This window comes from Cannabis sativa, chromosome 1, assembly GCF_029168945.1.
Source record: "Cannabis sativa cultivar Pink pepper isolate KNU-18-1 chromosome 1, ASM2916894v1, whole genome shotgun sequence".
Taxonomy (NCBI): domain Eukaryota; kingdom Viridiplantae; phylum Streptophyta; class Magnoliopsida; order Rosales; family Cannabaceae; genus Cannabis; species Cannabis sativa.
Window position 1 is genome coordinate 39,914,715 of NC_083601.1, and position 15,792 is coordinate 39,930,506.

General features: G+C 35.5%; 1 non-coding gene and 1 pseudogene across 1 annotated transcript; one reads left to right on the forward strand and one right to left on the reverse strand.

The window, feature by feature from the left end:
- Nucleotides 1-714: 714 nt before the first annotated feature.
- LOC133037770 (cysteine-rich receptor-like protein kinase 26) lies at nucleotides 715-1,825 on the reverse strand (annotated as a pseudogene).
- Nucleotides 1,826-6,121: 4,296 nt separating this feature from the next.
- Nucleotides 6,122-6,228, forward strand: LOC115711750 (small nucleolar RNA R71). The gene has a single exon (XR_004010627.2). It is a non-coding gene; the product is annotated as a small nucleolar RNA R71 (small nucleolar RNA).
- The last annotated feature ends 9,564 nt before the right edge of the window (nucleotides 6,229-15,792 follow it).

Consider the following 15,792-nt stretch of genomic DNA (forward strand, 5'->3'; position numbering starts at 1 on the left):
TTAGTATTGGATACTAACAGCATGTTTGGTCCAACTCCTTACTCTGTTTTATAAAATTAAATGAAAAACAATGTTCTGTTCTTCTCTATACTTGCTTTATTAATGTTTAGCAATAGTTGGTATGGCGTGATCTAAGCAACTAAAACTAGGTAATTATATCATACAAGTAATATAGCCAAGTTAATTGCATGTTACTACAAAGGGAGCTTTCACATGACTTCTTCCACCAAATTTAACAAAATCCATACAGAGAATAAAAACAGAAACAACATTTTCAAGGTTGTTTTACTCTCTCATATGAACCAACTGATTTGAGCGTTATCTCATAACTTATTATTGAAAGACTAGTAGACATAACTCAAGACACATTAGACAAGTGAGTCGGCTTTAGGCTCAAAGAATGGAGTCACTTCGTATCTTAAATTACAGCTTGGTTTAAGAACTCTGCCACCTTGCTTTCCATCAAACTGTTGGGGAATGAATAATATGGCTTCGTTTAGGCAACCGCTGCAATCTTTTTTGTCCAAACTAGGAGTACACTGCACAGCTGCATATATAGCTTCAAATCCCGGAACAGTAGATTGTCCTGAAGCAAATTTCTTTAAAGAATTACCCGAAGAAGCTTTGCTAGTTATGTTATCCAACAATGGTTTAAGTGTAAGCTTGAATAGATTTGGCTCCCAAGCTTTATTGGGGCTCGGGATATACATCCTAGGGTCATCTTGTCTGGTAGAAAGTATAGATTTATTAGAGTATCATACCATACAACGCTCATCCCAGAGGATTGCCTCTCTCCTGTTTGGACACCTGCCCAATAGCCTTTGACTTGAGTTACTCACGCAACTTCGGCAAGTTTTCGGTGAAAGGTCTCCTCTACACAGTGCAATTGCGTTGACTCTATTCGGGTTTTCTCCCGTAGAAGAATTGAAAAACCCATAAACACTTCGTGTCTTATCGTAAGAGAAAGACAACATAAGTTTTTTCAGATTTTTCGAAAAGATGTGGATGCTAGTGTTGTTTTCAACCCCAAAACAGTTCCAGCAAACCTCAGCAGTATGTGTACGTATACCATTTTGATGAGGTCTTGTGGTTTCATAGAAAGGTCCAGACTCGTATCGCAGTGTACAACTGGGTTTAAGTATTCGGGCCCCATTTCTTCCGGCGCAACAACTGGGAATCTTTAAACTCGAATCTTGTAAGCACTCGCTACATTGCCTTTAAGTTAAATCAGGTGTGCATTGAACAAGGGCATATATTGGTTCTGAATTAGGGACCTTGGCACTTCCTATTGCGTATTTTCTAACATTAGAAGCAGCTTTGTTAATCAAGTCATCGAGCAAAGGCTTTAGCACCACTTTGAACTGTTGAGCATCGGCAGCTTCGTTTGGGCTCGCCAACATCCTAATGGGTTCGTCTTGTTTGATGGAAAAGATAGAGTTGTTAGAGTACCGTACCATACAAAGCTCCCCCCATAAGATTGCCTCTTTCGTATTTGGACAACGGTCCAAAAGCATTTGACTTGTCACATTTAAGCAACTATGACAAGTGTCCAAGGGCAGGGCTCCCCTGCATAGCCCGATTGCATTTACCTTTTCGGAGTCTTTACCAGAGGAGATATTGTAAAATCCCAAGCTATTTTGCTTTGAAGATGAGAGGGAGAGTAAAAGGTTGTAAAGGTTTTTTTGGTAGGTGTTGTCAAAAGAGTAATTACCTATATTGGAGCAGTTCCAACAATATTCGGCGCTGGAGGTACAACCTTTCAGCTGGGCAAGGTTGGTGTTGCTATAATTTATAAACACTACGCAAGTATACGCAATTAAGTAGTAAATCTCACACAGGTGAGGTCGATCCCACAGGGAATTGGACTAAATACCACTAAACTATACTTATAATTCTATTTGGCAAATCGAAAACAATTATGATTTCAGAAAAGTAAAGTAATTCAGAAAACACAAAACACAGTTAAAGTTTAAGCAATATGAGATGATAGGGAGGAGAATCCTGTTGTTGTTTACCCAAATCGTTAATGCTTAATTACTATCCTATTCTTGAAGTGAATGACAGATTATGAAATAACCTAGCTCCTTTCAGATCTTCTAGATTCTAAATCACCTGTTATCTAATTAATTCCTTAATTAAACTAACATGAAATCAGCATTAAGTAATAATCTACTCGTCACATAAGTCATGTGAATACTTTCGTTTCACATAGAACATCGATTATCCCAATTTTAGCAATCTCAATTCTCACTTTTCAGATTTCGAATTGAGATCATAAAGCATGCACAAGGTGATCAATCTTAAACATGAAATTAAGAACAAATTAAGATAATTTCACAAACAAGAATGGAGGAATGGCAATTAAACATTAATTAGGCAAAACATTAAACAACAATCATCATCCTCCCTAAATGGGAAATTTAGTTCAGAAATAAATCCATAACCATTCCTATGACAATATTCAACATAAAGAAATTAAAGAGGAATAGAGAAAGAAACTGTTGGTGGATGAATTCTGGATCTTCACTTGAATCTCTATGCTCTTCCTGCCGCTCTCTGCTGTGTTTTAGGGTTCCAAATCGCTTCCCTTGACTTCCAATCGCAGTTTTCTATTTATATCTAATTTTTAGGGTTCGTCGGACAAAAATACCCCTGACCGTACGGACGCTCGCCGCGGCCAAAAATGGTCTCGCCGCGGCTAAAAGTGCATAAAAAAAAACTACGTTTCTGCCCAGACTTTCTAGCCGCGGCAATGGAAATCTCGCCGCGGCGAGATGGAATTTTCAGCTTCGACATCTTTTAGTAAAATGGGCATAACTTTCTCATACAAACTCCAAATGGGCTGATTCAAGATGCGTTGGAAAGATAAGAAAGAGATCTAAAACTTTTATGTTTTGACTTCTTCAAAAATATGAACAGAACATAGTCGAATTTAGGCTTAAACTTTCAGCTTTATTTTCTTTCAAAAATTTCTCTATTTTTTAGATCACTATTTTCCGAAATTTGTCCAATTTCTACATTCCAAGTGTAGAAACCTGAAACCAAAGAAAACAAGCGTAATTCTATTCCAAAAATAATAATAAAGAAGAAAAACAACTATAAAATGTGACCCAAAACTTAGGCTAAAAATAGCCTAACAAATTCCCCCAAACTGAATCTTTACTCGCCCCCGAGTAAAGCTAAAACTCAACTAAACTAAAAAAAACAATGTAATAGATAACTAAACCTTCCAATGATTGAACTACCACTACCACCTGCACAACTTCAAGCAAATCAATAACCAGAATTTCAACTCAATAACTCTAAGAACTAACTTGGATGCACCATTTAGAAGTAAGCAATTCATACAGACACAAAACATTGCATTTGACATTCATATCACAACCATTCTACACTTTCCGACATTCCGCTAACCCATGTTCAATAAGTTTGGATGACATACCTCTCTCCACTAATATTGATAATTTTTGCTCGGAATGAATAGGTCTTTTTCGGTTATATTAGCATGGCTTAGGTAAATGGGTAGATAAAAAGTCATTTAAGCTACATTATACCATAAACACAATTATACCAAACAAGCACCCACGTATTTTTTTCTTTTTCATATACCCCAAAGAAGATAGTAAGAGATTGCATATTTTTTCCTATGTGCCTACCCCATTGTTCACAATTGATTCTCAAGAAGAAATTATCACATTTACTTTTTTTTCTTTTGTTTTTTTTTTTTTTACTTTTTCAACAGAGGCACATCACATAACAACTATTTTTTTTTTCAATCTCTTACTCTCAAAAATTATTTCCCACTTACAACACCATTCCCCCCTAAACTTACTTAAAAGCTTATGGCATAATAAGGTATGTTGAGGATGAAAGTAGTTAAAGATAACGAATTCAACTTAGTTAAGTGGTGAAAATTTTTGGAAATAGGCTAAGGCTCAACTTTGGGTATACTAGGATAAAACTTTTTAGGTAGGCTTGAAAGGCTCAATCGATCCAAAGAAAACTTGCCTAAATCACTTTCCAAACAAAAATCAACAAGAATTTCGCTTCAAGAGAGTATGTCAAACAAATTCTATTCCATGTCAAGCCAACATTCCACAATCCAAATAGAACACAAGTGATATGCGTCAAAAATAAATGTTTTACATCTACATGAACAACCTTCTAATACACATCCACCTTAATTCAAACAGTTGCAAGTCAAGCACACAGTTAAGATTCCAATCCATTGTACAAGTAAACAACAGTAGTTCAATCAATCTTCCAGCTCAGATATCAACACATGACACTAACAATAACAAAGACTAACTAAAAAAACGAAAAAAAACTGAACAAAAAACTAAAAATTTTAAATTTCTCCCCCCAAACTAAAGATGCACATTGTCCCCAATGTGTTAAAATAAAATTGTGGTTGAGAGAAACTTACCTGAGCCCCATCAGAAGGGATCAAGTCCACCCTTTGCATCCAAAAGAGCCCTCGTACTAAATGAAGAAAATTTACCACCAATAGTGTTGATTTCAGAGTTTTGCACAAGAGTAAGCTCAGCTTCAGAACTACCACACATCAATCTTTTCCAACGACGCTGAATCGTTCGAAGTCGCTCTTTAGGATTTGCTTTCTTCTTATCAGCTTTAACAATAGAACCCTTCACCATCTCAATCTTGCAACAGGTAGGAATGTCAGTTGGGGCAAAAACATTAAAATTGACCTCTTCATCTTGCACTCGCAACTTTAACTCCCCCTTTGAACATCTATTAATGCTCGACCCGTGGCTAAGAATGGTCTTCCCAAAATAATGGGAATAGTTGAATCTTCCTCCATATCAAGAATTAAGAAATCAGCAGGGAAGATAAACTTACTAACCTTCACCAGTACATCTTCAATTATCCCACGAGGATGAGTCAAAGAACGATCTGCCAGTTGTAGAGTCACTGTTGTAGGCTTTGCTTTTCCCAATCCTGCCCTTTTGAAGACAGACAATGGCATTAGATTAATGCTTGCTCCCAGATCACATAGAGCTTTAGTTTCCACTGAGCCCCTATAGAGCATGGAATATTTAAACTACCCGGATCTTTAAGCTTGGGCGGTAGTTTCTTTTGCAAAATGGCGCTACACTCCTCAGTTAATGCCACTGTTTCATAGTCCTCTATTTTTCTCTTCTTAGACAATATCTCCTTCATGAACTTCACATAACGGGGCATTTGTTCCAAGGCTTCAGCAAAAGGAATGTTGATGTGTAGTCTTTTGAAGACCTCTAGAAATTTTGTAAACTGCTTGTCTAGATTGGTCTTTCGGAGTCTCTGAGGATAAGGTATCTTCACATGATGATCAATACTGATTGGTGGAGACTGTTGTGGTGGTGCAGGGCTATCAGTAGCCTTCTTTTCCTTTGGTGCCTGTGTCTGTGCCTGTTGATCCTGAACCCCATCTTCAACTGGTTGCTTGCCACTAGGTCCTTCATAACTCTTTCCACTCCTCAAGGAAATTTCTTTACATTGCTCTTTTCCTTTTGCCTCACTAGTGCTAGGTGAATTTTCTTGAGCTTGTTTTGCCACTTGAGTAGCCAATTGTTCCATCTGAGTTTCTAGAGTTTTAATAGAGGCTCTAGTCTCCATCATGAATTGGAGCAATAAATCAGCTTGGATATTGGAGCCTCCACTAGGACTTTGTTGTTGGTTTTGTTGGGGCTGATTTCTCTGCTGGTAGAACCCCTGTTGGTTGTGCCCATAATTATTATTTTGGGAGTAGTTCCCAATGGCTTTTGCTTGATCCATTGGCAAATTATCCACATCTACTTGACAATCTGAAAAGTGATGGTTGCCTCCACATATCTCACAAATAACTTGGGCTTGTTTAGCTTGCCCTGCAATCAGCTTTGTCAAGGCCTCAACCTGAGCTGTCAACTTTGTGATGGCATCAACCTCTAGCACACCAGCTACTTTCTTAGTTTGACTCCTTTCAGTTGGCCACTGCTGATTGTTTAGAGCCATCTCCTCCAATAGATCGTAAGCCTCATTAGCACTCTTTCTCATAAGAGCTCCACCAGCTGCTGCATCTATCAGAGTTCTAGTGTTACCAACCAACCCGTTGTAGAAATTGTGAACCAGCATCCACTTCTCTATACCGTGATGAGGGCACTTTCTGATAAGATCTTTAAACCTTTCCCAAGCCTCATGGAGAGATTCATTATCTTGTTGGCAGAAGTTGTTTATTTCTCCTCGCAGCTTTGCAGACTTTGCTGGAGGGAAGAATTTAGACAGAAATTTTGTTGCTAAGTCTGTCCATGTTGCTATAGAATTTGGTGGCAAGGAGATCAACCAACTCTTGGCTCGCTCTCTCAGTGAGAATGGAAACAGTCTCAAACGGATGGCGTCATCACTAACCCCATTGACTTTGAAGGTCTGACATAACTCCATGAAGTTCGATAGATGCAGATTGGGGTCTTCAGAAGGGAGTCCACCAAACTGGACTGAAGACTGCACCATTTGTAGTATGGCAGGCTTGATTTCGAAGTTGTTAGCATCCACTACCGGTGGCCTAATGCATGACTGAACCCCCGTAAGAGTTGGGAGGATATAATCTCTCAAGCTGCGGCCCTTAGCTTGATCTTCAACGACACCTCCATTATTACCGTTGTTGCCTCCATTATTCGCAGCATTAGCGTTGTCAGCCATGATTTCTGGTGTTTCAGCAGGTGCTGAAACTCTCTCTTGCCTTTTGTTCCTCCTGTTTCTCCTACAAGTTTTCTCGATTTCAGGGTCGACGGGTAATACAACTGCTTGCCCTTGGCGGCGCATGCACTCAAGATACCTGAAATAGATAAAAGCAGCTTTGCAAGAGACAGGTTAGAAATTCAGCAAGAGAAATAAACCAAAGTAGAAGTTAGTATAATTTTGTGTAATATCAATCTTTATACAATTCCCCGGCAACGGTGCCAAAAACTTGTTGCTATAATTTATAAACACTACGCAAGTATACGCAATCAAGTAGTAAATCTCACACAGGTGAGGTCGATCCCACAGGGAATTGGACTAAATACCACTAAACTATACTTATGATTCTATTTGGCAAATCGAAAACAATTATGATTTCAGAAAAGTAAAGTAATTCAGAAAACACAAAACACAGTTAAAGTTTAAGCAATATGAGATGATAGGGAGGAGAATCCTGTTGTTGTTTACCCAAATCGTTAATGCTTAATTACTATCCTATTCTTGAAGTGAATGACAGATTATGAAATAACCTAGCTCCTTTCAGATCTTCTAGATTCTAAATCACCTGTTATCTAATTAATTCCTTAATTAAACTAACATGAAATCAGCATTAAGTAATAATCTACTCGTCACATAAGTCATGTGAATACTTTCGTTTCACATAGAACATCGATTATCCCAATTTTAGCATTCTCAATTCTCACTTTTCAGATTTCGAATTGAGATCATAAAGCATGCATAAGGTGATCAATCTTAAACATGAAATTAAGAACAAATTAAGATAATTTCTGTTAGGTTATTTTTAGTATTAATTTTAGATTAAGTTTAGTATATTTTTAATTAAGTTTTAATCGTGTTTGGAGCATTTTTACGCTTGTTATCTTTTATTTTTGCAGATTTAAAATAGAAGAAGATTAGAAAAATATCAGAGAAAAAGATGGGAAAAAAGATAAAAAAATATCATGATATTTAAAATAGAGAAAATTGTGGAAGCCGAAACTTCAAGCCTGAATTCGACGATGTTCTTATTAGATTTTGGAAAAAGTCAAAACATGAAAGTTCTAGATCTCTCTTTTATCTTTCCAGAACATCTTGAATCGTCTAATTCCGATTAATATTGAGAGAGTTATGGCCAAAATACTATCAGTCGACGCAACAGAAAAAATATCTCGTTTGAGGTTTCCCAAAAATTTAAATCCGAATGGGAATTTAAATATTGCGTTTTTTTCCATATTTTTAGGCCTTCAATGCCTATATAAAGGGAAGAATGGAGTTGATTTCATCAAGCAACTTCAGAGAGAAAAAAAGAGAGAATTCAGATACAGAGTGGAGAGATCAACTGAAAAATTGGAGGCATACTTCTCAGGGTTTTCAGCATTCTTCTCTTCTTCTCTTCTCTATTTTCATCTCTTTTCTTAAAGTTAATATGTGTAATTGTGCTTCAATGAACATGAGTAACTAAACACTTTATTAGGGTTAGATGGATATTGTTTGACATTGTTTATGGTTTTAATATATGTTATTTTCCCCCTAATTTCTATGTATTCTATTTTATTTGTGCTTAACTACTTTTAATTGCTTGATCACCAATTATCTGTCTATGATTTTGATGCGAGATCTGAGAAGTGAGTGTCAAATATGCTATAGTAGAATAGAACTGAATTTCGATATAGGACGAGAGTACCTATATGGTTTAGATAGCTTATAGGGTTTCTGTGTTTAATGCCTGTTGCATGTTAAATTTATCACGAGAGTAGAAAGTTTGCATGTAATTGAGATTTATATATCTGAGAAGACTATAAATTACCTTAGTAAACCTGCTATTGCATAGAAATTAATATTAGGAAAATAATCATATTAGGTCATATTCAATAGAAACAATTGAAATCGAAGCCCTAGTTTTTATTAACTTTCAATTTTCTTGTATAATTGGAACTTACTAGTTTCTTATTCTTAATTCTTTCTTTATTTTTTATTTAACCAAATAGAAGTAAAAGTTTAATTTTAACGTACTTAACTACACTCCCTGTGGGATCGACCTCACTCCTAGTGAGTCTACTACTTTAAACGATACGTACACTTGCGTGTGTAAAAATATCGCAACAAGTTTTTGGCGCCGTTGCCGGGGAGTGATAGTTAATATTATTAAAAATTAAATTTTGTTTTAATTGGGTTTTTCTTTTTAGTTCTAGTATTAATTTTTTTTTTTTGGTTTCAAATTTTTATCTTTTTAGTACTAATTTAGTTTTATTTTTTTTAATTTTACTAATGTTTTACTTATGAGTATGACCTGTAAGACAAATCCAGATGCTATATCTTGAGGATTTTGCCCAACAACACAATGAGTCATTCTATTCTGCTTGGAGGAGATTTAAAGAGTATGGAGAGAGATGCTATCCCACTTTCTCAAGTGGGTGTTTTACGTGGCTATTTTATAACGGACTTAACGATGAAACAAGAAGTTGGGTTGATTATGGAGCAGAGGCAACTGGAGCGCCTCTATTAATGAGAGGCTATGACGTAATCGATCTATTGAATAATATGGCAGATTTTGATTATGACTGGCATTGGGATCCATCACTTAAGGGTTGGAGTCACCAATACCCACCTTATTGCCCAAATTCATCTCAACAATCTGAAAAAGAGGAGCAACTACTAGCACTTATGCAATCACTTCCAGGAGAGATTAATCGCTTAACTGACATGGTGAGATCCTTATGTGATAATTTAGTGGCTCATGATTCAGAATGTAATAACTCCAATAATGAAAGTTATGAGAGTTATTGCTACAATGAAGAAGGGTCATTAGTTGAATACAAGGAAGATAATGAGCCTACAATTGAAGATCAAGATCCTTGTGAAGAGGAACTCATTGAACACGAAATCACAAGCAAGGTTATGGATAGCCAAGTGGAGAGTGAGCAACAAGAAGAATGGTTGTTAGATGAAAGTGTACATACTGTGACATTGGAGGATGAGGAAGCACATGACATCATTGATTCGACTTCATCAATGATATTGACTAATAAACCACCAATGAATCCATATATTTCATCAACACCATATTATATCCTCTGCAAGCTACGAAAGACTTCTCCCCAAGCTCATCATCCAAAGTCTTATGTTGTTGGTACTGACTTTGATTCAAACTCATCGCTTGCCAAGCTTGAAGGCAAGTACAACAACAATTTTCAAGTTGTCTTGCATGACGCTTATTATGGGCGTCGACCACTTATTGATGTGGCACCCAGGTAAGTCTCCTTTCCTTTTTCTTTAATGTCACATTGGGGACAATGTTTCACTTTAGTTTGGGGGGTGACTTAATTTTTATTTTATTTTTAGTTTTTATTTTATTTTATTTTGAGTTTTATGTCTTTTAATTTTTAATTTTTAGTTTTTAGTTTTTATTGTTTTGAGTCAATTTTCTTAATATGAGTCAATCTGAAAGTAGGTAGATAGCATGATTTGAAAAGTTTATTTATTTTTTCGAAAAATCCGTGTGCTTGGTGATGTTATACTCTTGACTAATTTTAATTTTGTGCTTTAAAAGAACATGGAATCATATTAAGTAATTTTTCTAGTAATTGAATTGATTTATGTATGCTAATTTGACATGTGGAAAGTTGTTTGGAAAATTCTAGAACTTGCTTGCTTGCTATTTGAGGCGAAATAATAAATTATGCATGACTAGGAAAGTGATTTAGGCAATTTTTTTGGATCGATTGTGCTTGTCAAGCCATCCCTATAATTTTATCCTAGTTACCCTTTTTGAGCCTTAACTTATTTTTTTCTACACATATTGAGCCTAAAAAGATAAACCCATACATACCCAAAATTTCAATTCTAATCATACCATAAGTAGATCTTTAGTTTGGGGGAATTTGGATGGAAGGTTGTTGTATGTGAGTGGAAAAAAGTGTGAAAATTGAGAGAATATAAAAAGAAAAAAATTGATTGACAACAACTAGAAAAAAAAAAAAAAAAGGAGAAAAGAAAGAAAAATCTGACAACCAGTGTCAAATCTAGAAAAAAAAAAAAATATAAAGTTGTTGCACCCTTGTTGAAGAATATATCTCTCATGTAATTAGAAAAAAGGGTATTGGGATTGTGTGAAAAATATTGTGGGTGACATGATTTGAGAAGCTTATGGTATAGGAAAGCCTAAATGACCATTTCAACTACCTTTACCCTAAACCTAACATTACAAGCCTAGAAAGACCTTCTGATTCGTAGTTGTGCATTAATCTATATTAGTGGAGAATAGTAAGTATTACAAGCATATGGAATTTTGGGTTAATGGATTGATGATTGTAATTGGCATGCATAAAGTGGTTTAATTGTTAGTTAATTGCGTTCTATGGTTTCACGAGCTAAATGAAAATAAATTGAGATCTGTCAATGGTGTAATTGAACTGAAATTCTGGATTATATGCATAAGTGAATTTTTTTTTTCATAATCATGTTATTGAAGCTACTTGAAAATTACTCATGTTTTGGAGATCGACTTGTTTAATGTTTGTTTAGTGTTTTACTCGAGGACGAGTAAAAGCTTAGTTTGGGGGAATTTGTTAGGTTATTTTTAGTATTAATTTTAGATTAAGTTTAGTATATTTTTAATTAAGTTTTAATCGTGTTTGGAGCATTTTTACGCTTGTTATCTTTTATTTTTGCAGATTTAAAATAGAAGAAGATTAGAAAAATATCAGAGAAAAAGATGGGAAAAAAGATAAAAAAATATCATGATATTTAAAATAGAGAAAATTGTGGAAGCCGAAACTTCAAGCCTGAATTCGACGATGTTCTTATTAGATTTTGGAAAAAGTCAAAACATGAAAGTTCTAGATCTCTCTTTTATCTTTCCAGAACATCTTGAATCGTCTAATTCCGATTAATATTGAGAGAGTTATGGCCAAAATACTATCAGTCGACGCAACAGAAAAAATATCTCGTTTGAGGTTTCCCAAAAATTTAAATCCGAATGGGAATTTAAATATTGCGTTTTTTTCCATATTTTTAGGCCTTCAATGCCTATATAAAGGGAAGAATGGAGTTGATTTCATCAAGCAACTTCAGAGAGAAAAAAAGAGAGAATTCAGATACAGAGTGGAGAGATCAACTGAAAAATTGGAGGCATACTTCTCAGGGTTTTCAGCATTCTTCTCTTCTTCTCTTCTCTATTTTCATCTCTTTTCTTAAAGTTAATATGTGTAATTGTGCTTCAATGAACATGAGTAACTAAACACTTTATTAGGGTTAGATGGATATTGTTTGACATTGTTTATGGTTTTAATATATGTTATTTTCCCCCTAATTTCTATGTATTCTATTTTATTTGTGCTTAACTACTTTTAATTGCTTGATCACCAATTATCTGTCTATGATTTTGATGCGAGATCTGAGAAGTGAGTGTCAAATATGCTATAGTAGAATAGAACTGAATTTCGATATAGGACGAGAGTACCTATATGGTTTAGATAGCTTATAGGGTTTCTGTGTTTAATGCCTGTTGCATGTTAAATTTATCACGAGAGTAGAAAGTTTGCATGTAATTGAGATTTATATATCTGAGAAGACTATAAATTACCTTAGTAAACCTGCTATTGCATAGAAATTAATATTAGGAAAATAATCATATTAGGTCATATTCAATAGAAACAATTGAAATCGAAGCCCTAGTTTTTATTAACTTTCAATTTTCTTGTATAATTGGAACTTACTAGTTTCTTATTCTTAATTCTTTCTTTATTTTTTATTTAACCAAATAGAAGTAAAAGTTTAATTTTAACGTACTTAACTACACTCCCTGTGGGATCGACCTCACTCCTAGTGAGTCTACTACTTTAAACGATACGTACACTTGCGTGTGTAAAAATATCGCAACAATTTCACAAACAAGAATGGAGGAATGGCAATTAAACATTAACTAGGCAAAACATTAAACAACAATCATCATCCTCCCTAAATGGGAAATTTAGTTCAGAAATAAATCCATAACCATTCCTATGACAATATTCAACATAAAGAAATTAAAGAGGAATAGAGAAAGAAACTGTTGGTGGATGAATTCTGGATCTTCACTTGAATCTCTATGCTCTTCCTGCCGCTCTCTGCTGTGTTTTAGGGTTCCAAATCGCTTCCCTTGACTTCCAATCGCAGTTTTCTATTTATATCTAATTTTTAGGGTTCGTCAGACAAAAATACCCCTGACCGTACGGACGCTCGCCGCGGCCAAAAATGGTCTCGCCACGGCCAAAAGTGCATAAAAAAAACTACGTTTCTGCCCAGACTTTCTAGCCGCGGCCATGGAAATCTCGCCGCAGCGAGATGGAATTTTCAGCTTCGACATCTTTTAGTAAAATTGGCATAACTTTCTCATACAAACTCCAAATGGGCTGATTCAAGATGCGTTGGAAAGATAAGAAAGAGATCTAAAACTTTTATATTTTGACTTCTTCAAAAATATGAACAAAACATAGTCGAATTTAGGCTTAAACTTTCAGCTTTATTTTCTTTCAAAAATTTCTCTATTTTATAGATCACTATTTTCCGAAATTTGTCCAATTTCTACATTCCAAGTGTAGAAACCTGAAACCAAAGAAAACAAGCGTAATTCTATTCCAAAAATAATAATAAAGAAGAAAAACAACTATAAAATGTGACCCAAAACTTAGGCTAAAAATAGCCTAACAGTTGGGAGTGAAGGTGTGTATGAAAGTGAGGAGAAAGAGCAGTATAGTTGAGCGGCTCATCTTTACTTTTGGGCATGAGACGAAGGTGCAAGGCTTGAAGATAGTTCAAATGTCTGGTGTGTATATAATACACACTTGAAGAGTCAACAGTCAAGAACAAAGAAATTGTTTGTGTGAAATTACCTAATACTTTATGAAGTGGACCCTTCTACAGATGAATTTTCCACATAAACAGATTAGAATCATTATTTAAATTAAAGATTTGTATGGCCCAAAGATGAAGGTCAGTGGTTGTCCTGTTCTCGGCTACTTATCATTCTTTTCGTGTTAATGTGTGTGTTGGTGTTTATCTTTTCATGACTTTACATAGAACACACAATAGAATTGTTAATTTTCTTCATCACATTATCTGTATTTCATCAGCTATTTTATCATTCACATTTTACTCCTTTCTTATCAATCATAGCCTAAATTACAACTTAAACACTACGTCCTTTTCTTTTGAAAAAATGGTTTCAACAGATTTATGGTTCTTGTGAGTTTACAACATTTTTCGACTCCAATAGAATTCATTAGATTGATAGATCATAGATAACATCCAAAGTAATGTAAACACATTAATGAGAATAATGTGTAATCCTGTAAGTCAAATAAATATCTTATTCTGATTCCAATTCATCAATCCAATTTAAGGTAACTCTGATTTTTAGTGATTCTGATTATATGAAAGTAAACACACCATAAGTGTTACATGTGTTACAAAAAGAGAGAAAGAGAGATACAGAGAAATGTATGAAAGCCTCAGTTAATATTTCTGAGGAGAAGCCTCTTTATTTATATAGAGAATTATACAAAAGCTTTAACCAACATAACAGAACAGTTGGCAAAATAACAGAATAACAGAAAACTAAAGAACAATACAAAACAGTTTTAACTAACTGTATCATCCCCCCTCAAACGAAAAGGGGTTTGAACAACTTTGAGTTTGCTTTTGAGATATTGAAATCTGTCTTTAGGGAGAGGCTTTGTAAGAATATCAGCTACTTGATCAACACTTGGCACATATCGAACAGAGATTTCATGGTTGAGGATTTGATCACGAACAAAATGGAGATCGATTTCGATGTGTTTGCAGCGAGCATGAAAAATGGGATTAGCTGCAAGGGCTGCTGCTCCTTGATTGTCAACCCAAATAATGGGAATGTCTTGTAAGGAAACATGAAGTTCAGACAGCAAAGAGAGAAGCCATTTCACTTCGGCTGCTGCATTAGCTAATGCACGAAACTCTGATTCTGTTGAAGATCGAGCAACAACCTGTTGCTTTTTAGCTGACCAGGAGATTAAATTGGAGCCAAGAAACACTGCATACCCCCCTGTGGATCGTCTGTCATCAATACAACTCGCCCAGTCAGCATCAGAATAGGCTTCAAGAGAGAGTCTAGAAACTGGTTTCAGCAAAAGACCTTCAGAGATTGTGCCTTTGAGATATCTTAGAAGCCTTTTACAAGCTTCCCAATGAATATTTGTAGGGGCATGTATAAATTGGGAAAGTTTGTTTATGATAAAGGAAACATCCGGCCTTGTGAGAGTCATGTATTGTAGAGCACCTAAGGTACTCCTATAAAGAGTAGGATTGTCAAAAGCTGTACCTTCGGATAGAGAGAGCTTTTGAGAGCTGCTGGTGGGACTGGTATATGGTTTGGCACCCTCTAGTTGAACTTGAACTAGTAAATCTTTGATGTATTTACTTTGGGACAAATACATACCATCCGAATTTCTATGAATTTCAACCCCAAGGAAGTAGTGTATTTGGCCTAAGTCTTTTAGTTCAAAGATCTTGTTCAAATCAGAAATGAGCTTGGTGATTAGTGAAGTGTTGGGACCAGTAACCAAGATATCGTCAACATAGACAAGAAAGATAATCAAGTTCTGTCCAGTACCAAAAATGAAGAGGGAAGAGTCGGCCTTGGAAGCTTGAAATCCCCAGTCAAGCAGAGTATTTCCGAGCTTATCATTCCAGGCTCTAGGTGCCTGCTTAAGTCCGTATATAGCTTTGTGGAGATGTCATACATGATGAGGTTTGGATGGATCCTCAAACCCTTGAGGTTGTGTCATATAAACAGTTTCTTGAAGAGCACCATTGAGAAAAGCATTTGACACATCTAGTTGCCGAACTTCCCAATTAAAACTGACAGCTAGAGTAAGAACCATCCGGACTGTTACAGGCTTAACTACAGGGCTAAACGTTTCATCATAGTCTATTCCAGGTGCTTGTAAGTACCCCTTAGCAACTAGCCTCGATTTCAGCCTGTCAACACTACCATCTGACTTTAACTTGATCCGATGTACCCATTTATTTCCTATGAGATGCATATGAGACTCATAGGGA